Here is a 12,351-nt window from a genome sequence, read left to right as displayed (position 1 = left end):
TTCTGATTCTGAGTACATCTCTACTCCAACTCATTCTCCTATTCAAGGCATGAGTTCTCTTGAATAGATTCCCCGGACTGTTCCTGAGGCTCATGTTCGAGAGGTTATGCCTGAATCCATTGGAGCAAGTGTCACGCCTCGAGCCCGCACACGCCCGTCACGTGACATCCGCCGTATTATCAAGTCCCGCTCAAGAATACAAGGCAACATTAAACTGGACTAAACTTTAAAAGTACTAAATAATATAACTAGATAAAGTGCGGTACAAATCTCATATGAAGGATAGTCTAAGAATATCCAATATGTTCGTACATTTATTCTCTGGTTGAAACAGTGGAAACAAAAGTAAATAAAACTAACAACTAGAAGTAGCTAGCCTGCTAACTTGTGTTCACTTAAAAACTAATAAAAGTCGTCCTCAGGGTCTTCTATATAAATCAACTCATACTCTTCAGAATCTGCAAAGATGGTAAAAAGTGGGTTGAGCGACAAGCCGCTCATTAGGTAATATCTACCCCTCTGTTGGACCATGCACTCATAACTTTACATATACATATATATACAAATCAAATTATTTGCACATCATTCACATCCATAATCATGAAAATAATGTTATGGGTAAAACAATTAGTAGTAACGAGTGACAAAGCAATTTTAAAGCATCTTATTGGTAACCGTACATGAAAATCATAAAGTCATAGATCATTTCATATCAATTTATAAGTCTCTTCAGATCAGCTCATAAGAAGTACATGTAATGACCGGCTACTGAGTACTCAGCCTAGAGATTAAACCCCTTCTAGATGGGCGACCAATAGGTTTCATGACTACTGATTGGTCTCATTACATACATGGGTCAATCGGCCGGACTCTATACCAGGCTACCATGATCATTAGACAAGACTATAGCCCCTACTGTCTATTCCATGACTGTTTTGAGCTTTACTTGACATAAATTCGTTTCACACGTCACATGCATGGTCCTTTGATTTCATAAAAGATACAACTCATTTGGTATATATATAATGCATCAAAATATTTCAAATAAGTCACATGATCCATTTTTATATAGTAAAAATAGAACTTGCATAAATATTCAAGTAAATCATTTAATCAAATACATTTCAGGTTAACACATAAAAATATGATTGACAATAAAAATTTTACTTGAACTTTTGAAATCTCAGAAGGGTAAGTACCACCTACGTTTGGCTGGCTGCTCGAGTGAAACTACCTTAGATCTTTTAAACTTGTGTCGTACCTATCAAATGTATAGGTTTCCTAATTAGTTGATATTTCTTATAGATGCATAAATATACCAACTCTGAGTAAGTTTAAGATTCATGTCTACACCATTATATGAACCCTAGCCGAGTTTCTGACCATAACCATAATATCAGCATCTATGACCATTTCAGTGCAATTCCAAGGTTGGCTCGCGGGGAAATTCGTATAGATAGATTAGACATGCCTTCGATTAGGAGGAGGAAAATAGGATAACCTTGCGGGTCGGTCGAGTCGGGAGTGTTGGAAAATTTTGTAACCGTTTGATTTCTTCTTGAGTTAATAAAACTCTCAGTTGCCTTAAAAAAAAACCCTAGCCGAGTTTTTCCTAAATTAGAAATTTCTATTTTTGGAAAGTTTCCATTTTTTGAAAGTTCCCCTTTTGTAAAGTTTCCTAATTTAGAAATAATTATTCGTAATCAAACTTAATATCTTGACCATTGTACGTATTATCTATGCATATATATATATATATATATATTATTTTATTATTATCCTTTGTTATTGTTATTATCCTTGTCATCACTATTTTATTTTATTATCATTTATATATACTTGTTAATTAGTTACTATTATCTTTTGCTTTACTTCCATTTTTTTTGTGTATGTGTAGGTGTTATTATTATTTATATCCATATGTATATATATATTGATTTATTATTATTATAATTATTGTCTTAGTTTATTCCACTTGTATTTATCTTTTAATTTAATTTTCGTTTATATCTTTAATTTACTTCATCTATATCTATATTGTTATTATTATTACTATTATTGTTATTATTATTATTATTACCATTAGTGTTATCGTTAGTAGTAGTATTATTATTATTACGATTTTACGCGTTCCGTTAACAATTTAGGACTTATCTTACATTATATAAATTAATCTAATAAGGCTAGATTAAAATGTTCTAGATTTCTATTTAATTATTTAGACTTAATTAATTAGGTATAAGCTTAGATGACTAAACTCCAAAAATTATGTCTAGGTTGGGTTTTGTAATTTAATACCCATGATAAGCTATAAAGATGGGCTAGTTATATTTAACATTTATCTTTTGAACATCCGCTACACCTATGCTATGTTTCGGCCCAAGAATACTTGCCATCTTTTTTTTATTATTTGAATTACAAATTTTATTTAATTATTCCTCATCTTTTCTCTTTTTTTTTTTCCTTCTTTTGGTCGGCCAAAGGGCCAACCTTTTTGGCTAGTGAAAGAGGAGGGTTTGATGCAAAAAATTTTTTCCTTCGGTTGGCCTTTCAGCCAACCATTCTACTTGGACCATGTCACCAGAAAGTTGCTGGCGACTCCATGTTTTATTTGGCTGGCCTTTTGGCCACCCTTCCTTCTTGTCCAAGGTCGCCAGTTGGCGACCTTTGCCTCTCTCTCTCTCTCTCTTTTGTTGTTGTGCTGCTGAAGTCAAAGCTTCCTCTTTTTTTTTTTTTTCAACAGCAAGATGATTTAAACTTTATTCTACCCCATAACTAAGATTTAACACCCTATTCCTATCAATCCAAATACAAATCTTCCTAAATTTCTCATATCAGCATATATATCTATATATATACATATAACATAATACATATCTGTAAAATCTTTAGAATAATTAATGCGACTAATAGAATTTAAAAGAGGAGTTTTCACGTGAATTTGGGACTTACAGGTCTAGGTGCTTAGTTGCCTGATTGATTGATAGCGACGCCTTTTTCTCTTTCTCTACTCTCTGACGGCTCTTGCTCTAAGGGGAGGCAAACAATGAAAGGGAGGAATGATGTTATTATTATTTTGTTGTTTTGATAAGTGTGCTAAACCCTAATAACCACCCACTAGTAGGTGGTTTAGATAAGAGTTTTAACTGTTATGAACTTTTACCCTATGTTATCTCATTCCTATCCCCCAATTAACCCTTTAACACATCTTACAATTATTTTTACTTTTACTCATGGTAAATTGCCATTTAGTTCATTGGGCAAGAATAAAAATTGAGCCCAAAATCGTGGGTGTTACATTCTACCTCCCTTACAAAAAAGTTTCGTCATCGAAACTTACGTACCTTGATAAAAAAGATAGGGATATCTATTCCGCATGTCTTCTTCTAACTCCCACGTTGCCTCTCACGGTGTATGCTTCGTCCATTGCACCTTCACGTAGGGTATGGTCCTTCTCCTTAGAAATTGATCCTTCCGATCCACAATTCTCAAAGGAACTTTCTCCACTGACAAGTTCTCCCTCACCTCGATGGATTGATCCTCCAAAATATGGCACGGGTTAGATACATACTTTCTCAGTTGGGAGACATGAAAAACGTTATGTATCCTCGACAGAGCAGGTGGAAGGGCCAGTCGATACGCTAAAGGTCCAACTCTCTCTCCAGTATTTCATAAGGTCCTACATACCTTGGACTTAACTTACCACTTCTTCCAAACCTTATCATTCCCTTGGTGGGGGATACTTTCAAATATACCTTTTCTCTTGGTTGAAATTTTAAAGGTCGTCTCTTTCAATCCGCCCAACTCTTGTTTCGATCCTGAGCTACCTTTAGTCATTCTCGAATAACCTTAGTCTTCTCCAAGGTTTTCTCCACCAAATCGGGGCCAGTGATCAGTTTTTCACCTATTTCATCCCAATATAAGGGGGATCTACACTTTCGCCCATACAATGCCTCAAACAATGCTATACCTATCCCGCTATGATAACTATTATTACATGAGAATTACATTAGTTTCACCAACCTATCCCAACTATTCGAGAAGTTTAGAGCACAAGCTCTTAGCATGTCATCCAGTGTCTGTAGGGTCCTTTCCGACTATCTATGGGGGTGGGAAATAGTATTTAGTCTCAGATCAGTCCTCATAATCTCTTGATAGGTCAACCAAAATCTAGACGTGAATTTAGGATCATATTTCGACACTACTTTCACAATTCATTTTTTTTAGACTAGATATCACATTCTCTCCCCTTTTAAAGGTTTCGTCCTTGAAACCTAAAAGACATAAACATCAAAATAAGTTAATAAAATTTCCAATGCTCTCACAATACATCTTGGAAATTATTTCTACAATGTCTAAATTGGATTTCCTTATTTAATTCCATCAAGTTTTTGCTGCGCACTCTTATTTTTTTCAATAGCTTTCATATTTATATTTATATAGCTTAGATGAACATAATATCTCTCACAAATTTGGCATTTTAAATACTGGCTTAGAATGCTCCATAGAGATCAACCTATAGAAAGGATGCCATAAATACTAACATTACCATTTCTTCTTTTGTCATACATTCTATCACAATTTACTTATCCACTATCACACAAAGTAATCATTATCTCCATATATGGGTTCCTGCCCACTGTGTTTGTAATTGATAATGGAAATCTCTTATTTCCCTAAAATCTCATATCTATCTCATTTCAAATTCCAAAAAAAAAAAATCAATAATACCTCAAATAGCATCACACCTATTTCCAAATCCTAAAACCTGAGTTGTTATATCATTAAATGCCATGGGAATCTTATTTCCTTTGATCATGTGACGCCCCGAAAAGTATGAGTGTGAGAACCCGGAAATTTTCTAATTTTCTAGGGTTTATTTTATTTAATCGCCCGCCTTTTCTACATTTTCTTTATTAGAAAAATTCCCCAGATAAAAGTTTATGAGCAAAAATAGTTTTAAAATGATTTTTCTAGTATCGGATATTTTTTGAGAAATTAAGAGCGTATTTTGAACGTGGGACCCGCAAGTGCGGTAAATGCATTATATTTTTGACAACTTGTTGGAATTTTGTATTAAGTGATATTATTTTACAATGTGTTAAGATATTTGTATTGGAGAGACAAAAAGATAAGTTCTGAACCTAAGGGTGACAAGTGTCACCTTCCTATTCAACCTTGACTTTGACCATTATTTCTTACCTTTACTAATACTCAATTTTGACCCAAAAAGCACCCAAATTTCTGCAAGCTTGGCCGACCCTCTCTCTCAAGAAAGAAAGCAAACTCTTCAAGTTTTAGGCTCCAATCTTGCTCAAGTTGAACCATCCAACCATTTGATCTTGCAATTACTCCATAAAACCCCTCCACTTAGTGATTTTGAGGTGATTGGTGAAGTTATTTGGAAAGTTAAGGTGACCACTAGCTCTCTCTCTCTTGTTTTAAAGGTAAGTCATGAAGAACCACCCTCCTCCCTTATTTGATGCTTAAATCATGCTTAGTGGTTGTATAAGATGCAAATTTATGGGTTATATCTTGAGTTGTGGTTGAATTGATGAACTTTTATTATTTTTGGGGATTTTTCTGTTTTAATATGAACATGATTGTGTGGCAATATATGATGATTGGAAATGGTATATAAGGCATCTAGAAGGTGGAAAAAGTGGACAATTGCAATCAATTTCTGTTTTGGAAGAAATTCTGGAAAATTAGGGTTCTTGGTTCTTCATTCTGTCCGAAATTTTTGGTCCTAGATAGAGGCCGAATTGGCCTTGGCTTAAAACATGAAAGTTGTAGGGAATGACATTTTAGAGGTGCCTACAAAATTTAAGGTCAATCGGAGTAGCGTAGAGTGAGAAAAGTCGAAATTACTATTGCTGTTCTGGTTTTACCCGAAATTGGGATTTGCGACTGTAATTGGTTGTTTTGGCTGGAATTGCTTCCGAATTGGTTGTTCAGGCCTTCTGATGAAATTTATCCCTGTTTCTTAGCTTTCATCTGGTTCTGGAATTTCTGGATTTGGACTTGGATAGCCTGTTTTATGATGTTTCCGCTAGAATGCGTTCTGTGAATCTGTTTTTGTGATTCTGGTATGGTATATCTTGCATTTTTGACCTGGTTACACTCGAAAATGGGCTGAGTAACCTTCTGCAATATTGTATCCCTATCTCTTATCTTCGAAACGGTGGGTCTTGGACCTTCATCCGATAATCGTAGTGCCTTTGGTGCCATTACCGCAAAATGACGTCAAAACCTGTTTTTCTGGTTTTGAGCTTAACTTTCATTTCCGGACTTTTCCCTAGCTTGACTTGTACTAGCTACTTGGAGCTTGCTGAATGGCTATTGGATGAACTTGTTGTTGTGTGTGTACCTTTGGGTTGGAATGAGGAAATAATGAAGCCATGATGGATGGAAAAGTTAGCAAATTCAGGGGAAGTGCTATCCGAACTTTGAAGGGATTTGTTTGCATTGAGTTTGTGATCTAAGACTTGGATTTGAGCAAGGCAATGTTATATGCTGGATGGTTTCTGAGCCATGGAGGTGAGTGACCCTAAACTATTTCCAAAGTACTTGTGAAATGTTTCTTGCATTATTTATTCGATTGCATATCATGCGTGCTTGCATGTGGATTCATGACATGATTTGGCTTCAATGAGTTCTGGGAAAGTCTTGTGCTAGACACCAACGTCTCCACTCTGTTTATGGTTCATGTTCATGTTTATCTAGAGCTCAAGAAGGGGCTCCCTCTTAATGTTAATGTTAATGTTAAATGATCTATTTGAGCGTTGGGTGTTCAAGTGCTATGATTTCCCAGGCTCACGAGAGCACTAAATGAACATTTGATCTCTGAATCATGACATCATCGAAATGATCGAAATGCAACATTGTGAAATATATTTGTTTAATGATTTTACTGGTTACTCGCTGAGCTTCTAGCTCACCCCAAAAATATTTTATTCCCCTCCACAGGGCTCAAAGCGAAGGAAGGACTTGTTTCATGGGGTTGCAAAAACTGTTGAATGAAAATTGCAGCAAGAAACATAGGAATGATTTTGAGCTTGCCAGTTTTCTCATCTCCCCTTGATTTGCATGTCTAAGTTAATGTTTTATGATGGTTTTGGAATCTAATGTAAGCTCCCTGAATAGCTAATGAAGTTGTAAAATCACAGAGAAATGAGAAGAGTTTTGCTGCACTTTTGTTTTGCTATTATAAAACTCTTGCCGCCCTTTGTGTTGTTAGCGGTCACCAATTCAGATTTGCTGATTTGATCTTGCAATGAAGGTGTATTATTTGGCTTGGTTGATGATTGGGGGAATGTCTTATGATCATTTGATTCAAAAGTTGATGTTTTGTTGGTAATGTTTTGGTAATGAAGCACAACAGGTTGCAGAGGAAGGAAAACCAGAGATGAGAAACATTGCTTCTTCGTTGCATGCATGAAATAATTCTGAGAATTATACTTTAACCCCTAATTTTTCAACTATCTCTTCAAAGGCCCAATTATATTCTAGTTTCTTGCAATCAGGTCCTAGAGTAATTGTATTTTGAACCATTACTTGACCTTTTATTATTCTTGGACCTTTGAAGTTCTCAAAATGTTGCAATTGGACTTGAATGATTGGTTAAGGGTTGCTTTTGGGTCTCTAGCAGTTGCTATTTTAGAAGTTTGATTGATAAGTTACCTTTCTTTGTAATTATACATTATTTGATTACATTAAGTTGCAAGTTAGGAGGAATTTGGTGATTTGATTTAATTTATTTTGATTTTGTTTATATTTTACTATTTAATTGGTGCCTTGACCTTTTCTTTTATTTTGGAGGGTAATTAAGTAATTTCACTCCATTGGGGCCCCAACTCAGGGAGGTACACCCTATCCCTTAGTTTCTTACTTTATTTGACCCTATGTGTTTATGTGATTTATGTGCTCAATTGCATGTCTTTTGAATGTTTTTATTTTATTTATTTATTTATTTATCCACTTTATTTGTTTTTTTCAATTTCGATCATTTGAAAGGCACTTGAATGCCAAAGTTGTAATAGCTAGGTTATTTTATTTATTTTTATTCCGTTTCCCCTCTTAGATTGTAGTAGGCTTCCCCCCGAATGTAATAGATAGGGATTTACTCGTTTTATTTTTGCTGTGTGTGATTTGCATGCCTATGTGCTATGTGTTACCGCTTTCTTAGGACGTGCATCTAGATATCATGCCTATGTGCTATGTGTCTTATGTGATTTATGTGTTTATTTGCATTATTTTGCTTTATCTGATTTTCTTAGACTGTAATAAATGCATGTCATCACACTAGTCCAATGCTAGCTGTGATTCCTTTCCTGTCACCACACTAGTCCAACGCTAGTTGTGGCTCTTTGTTCCGATTTCCCACTAGTCCAATGCTAGTGAGGATTCATAGACATGGGCTAGTCCAATGCTAGACCCTTAGGGACCTCCCTCGTTAGATCATGTTTGTATGATTACATTACACTTCATGCATATTTTTCCATTTTTTTAGGATCTTTATCATTTTCACATAATATTTCCCCTAATAAAATATCCCTTACCCGTATGTATATATAACATTTAGATTTGCATCTCATTTAGGAAATTAGGGGGTAGATTAGTGCATTTTGCCTGATTAGACTAGAGATAACCCCTTGAATATGGGATATGGACGAGTTTGGGTTTCTAGCCTTAGCACGCTCGTATTCCCTCTATTAAAAGGGAAAATTGAGTCACGAACATTAGTCCCCTGTACCCGACAGATGCATTCCTTTATTTTATCTTTTTCCTTTTCTTAGAGTCTCATATTTTTGCATTATTCGTGACTTCTCCAAAGGATCATTATTGGACATCACAATTAATGTGATTGGCACCATTCAAGCTTGAAAGAGAAAATTTGCCCCCCCGATGTCCCCCTAGGTCTAGGGTTTGCATTCATATAGTACATCCGAATATGATAAATCTTTTGATTAAAATAAGAAAATCTTTGACTAAGTCGCGCAACTAGCCTTGGCTAGGTTGAGAGGGTGCCTTGGACCTCGTCCTTGCCTTCCCTCTCATCAAATGTGACTCCCGAGCACTTTCTCTGATTTTTGTAGACTTAGGAGTCGTTTAAAAGGGTTTTCTATAATTTTACTCAAAAATTTATTTTTTAGGTGACTTGGTACACCTTAACTCAATACCAAGTGGCGACTCCATTTTTTATTCAAAACCCTTTTAAACTATTATTTTGGGTCGAATCGTCGCATTTTCAAGTTCCATTTAGACCCATGTCTTTCTTCATTTCCTTTGTAAATTAAAATTCATTTTTCAAATCAAAAAATTCACTTTTTTTAAACCATTTATTTTTCTTATAAAAATGGGGCGCAACAGATTGAGCCAAAATTTTACAGGCAGATTTTTAACTCCATTCCTTACAACTTTCATGTTTTGAGCAAGACCTGATTCAGCCTCTATCATGGATGAATATGTAGGTCAGAAACAGGGCAAATTCATCCTCAAAGCTGGAAATTCACTTCTACTCTAATAATTTATATTCTAGCTCAATACTATCAAGTCCTATATCATCAAAACCATCAATTACTAGCTCAATATCATTAATTACTAGGTAGACAACCATAATCAAGGCTGAAAATGTAAACCCTAGCTAACCCTTCCATTATATCATCCAAAATTGAATCATTAACCATAATATGCCAAGAACATAAGCTTCTATCCAAATTTAAACAAGATTAAGGAAGAGAAAAGGAAAGGCAGCTATAATACCTTCCAACAATTTCTTGTAAGTGAAAATCACACCCCTTTCTTCCAAAACTTTTACCACACAAAGCTTTCCAACCACCAAAAGAGAAGTTTAATCGGTTTAGATTTTTGGTTCCAACTCAAACAAGCAAGATCAAGGTGGACATGAAAAGTTTCTCCTCTCTTGTTTTTCTCTCCAAGAATTTCGGCCAACATGAAGGAAAATGAAGAAAAATGAGCCAAGAAGAAAGATAAGAAGGAAGGAAAATCATTTGGTCAAAGTTCCATGGATTGCAAACAAGTGTCAACTGAAGATGGCTTCTTTTTTTTTTCTCCCTTTTCTTTAGTCCAAAATTTCAGCTGCTTTAGGAGATATTTTAGGGCTGATTTTGCTCAATTAATAACAAAGAGATTAAGGTAATAAAGTAGTGTTCAAGTGGTGCACTCAATCGGTAGTAAACGGTACACGTCAGTTCAAGCCGTTTTTCCTTAACTCGCGCGTACTTGTGTTTTTACTTATGGTTCACTCACTTATTATTATCACTTCTAATCTGTGAGAACCCGTACTTTTCTTAATTGCTAAGTTTTATTTTCTATTAATTACACGCTTTTCCACATTTTTATTTATTCAAAAATTGTGAAAATAATTTTCATGAGTAAATATACTTTTTAGATGATTTTTCTAGTATCGGTTAGAGTTTTAGAAAATAAGAATGTATATCGGACTGGGACCCACTAGTGCGGAAAGTTCGGTAAAATTCGGCCAACTAGGTTAAGATTTGGATACTGGGTTTAATTTATCGGTTGTTATGAGATATTTAGAGGTTACCAAGTGGTTGGTGTGAGAGAGAGAGAAAAAGTTAGGCAAGCAATTAATGAAAGTGACATGTGTCACTTAGAGATTCATTCCTACATTTGACTTACTATTCATCCTTTTACCATTTACTAAATAAACCCAAAAATTGACCAAAAATCTTCCATTTTTCCCAAGCTTATGGCCGAACCTCTCTACAAGGCAGAAAGAAAGAAAAAGCTCTCCAAGGTTTGCTTCAATCTTGCTCAAATCCAATAAACCAACCATTTAATCTTGCTTTTGTTCCATAAAAACCTTTAAGTGAGTGGTTGTGAGTTGATAAGTGGAGTTGTTTGGAAGCTTAAGGTGCTAAGAGGTCTCTTTTCTTTGGTTACCAAGGTGAGTAGTAAGGAAACCCCTCTCCTCTATCTAATGATGTTTAATTAATAACATGTGGTAGCCTAAGATGTGACTTTATGAATTATATCTTGATTTTGGTTGAATTTGGTGAAGTTTTATAATTATTGGTGATTTTTCTGTTTTCATATGACCATTATTATGGGGTCATGTATGATGATTGGAAATGATATTTAAGGAAGCTAGAAGGTGGGAAAAGTGGTTAATTGCAGGAAATTTCTGTGTTGGAAAGAAAATTGGAAAGTTAGGGTTTCTTTGATTTACATTCTGCCTGGCACTGTAGCTCATAGTTAGAGGCCGAATTGGATTTGCGTTAAAACATGAAAGTTGTAGGTAATCATATTTTAGAGATTTCTACAAAATTTCAGGTCAATCGGAGTAGCATAGCTTGAGAAAAGATGGAATTACCCTTGCTGCCCTGGTTTTACCCGAATTTGATAGTTGCGTCTGTAATTGGTTAATTTGGTTGGGAATGCTTCTGAATTGGTTGTTAAGGTCTTCTGATAAAATGTATCCTTGTATCTTAGATTTCGGATGGCTTTGGAATTTCTGGATTTAGACTTAGGTAGGCTGACTTATGATGTTTGAACCAGAATGCGTTCTGTGAAACTGTTTTTACGGTTCTGGTGTAGTAGATTGCATTTTTTACCTGGTTACACTCGAAACTGGGTTGAGTGACCTTCTGTAATATTTTATCCCTATCTCTTAGCTTCGAAATGGTGGGTCTTTTACCTTCATCCGATAACCGTAGTGCCATTGGTGCCAAAACCGCAAAATGACGTCAAAAACTATTTTTTTCCTGGTTAACACTTACTCCATTTCCGGATTTTTCTGGTTTCCTCTATTGCTTGTGTGTGCTTATGGAACCCTATTTTGGGAATATTTGGCATTGGTTTATGACTCGTTATCGAGTCTCATTGTACTTGTTTGCATATTTTAGGGCTTGACTTTCATTTCCGGACTTTTCCCTAGCTTGAATTGTACTTGTACTACTTGGAGCTTACTGAACGGCTATTGAATGAACTTATTTTCTGTGTGACTTCGGGACTGGCTGAGGAAAATAATGAAGCCATGACGGCTGGAAAAGTAAGCAAATTTAGGGGAAGTGCTGTCCAATTTCTAGGCCGTTTGGTTCCTTTAAGTTTGAATTGCCTTTTGGTAGAAATGAAGGGCTTTTGGGTTGTTTGAGCCTCGGTCTTCATGTTACCTTTTCATTTTCAAAAAAAAACACATGTTTGGCACCCTTGCATTAGTAATTATTTGGCGAGGCATACGACTGGTAGTCGAACCTCACATGTGCATTCTGTATACTCGATTTTTGAAATTGGAACCTTCAATTGTTTTCCTTGGATTATTTTAGGGTTTCTTGGTGATTAAAGCTCTCTTTTGGGAGGTATCTG

This window comes from Coffea eugenioides, unplaced genomic scaffold (genome assembly GCF_003713205.1).
Source record: "Coffea eugenioides isolate CCC68of unplaced genomic scaffold, Ceug_1.0 ScVebR1_115;HRSCAF=498, whole genome shotgun sequence".
Taxonomy (NCBI): domain Eukaryota; kingdom Viridiplantae; phylum Streptophyta; class Magnoliopsida; order Gentianales; family Rubiaceae; genus Coffea; species Coffea eugenioides.
Note: the sequence above shows the minus strand (reverse complement) of the source record.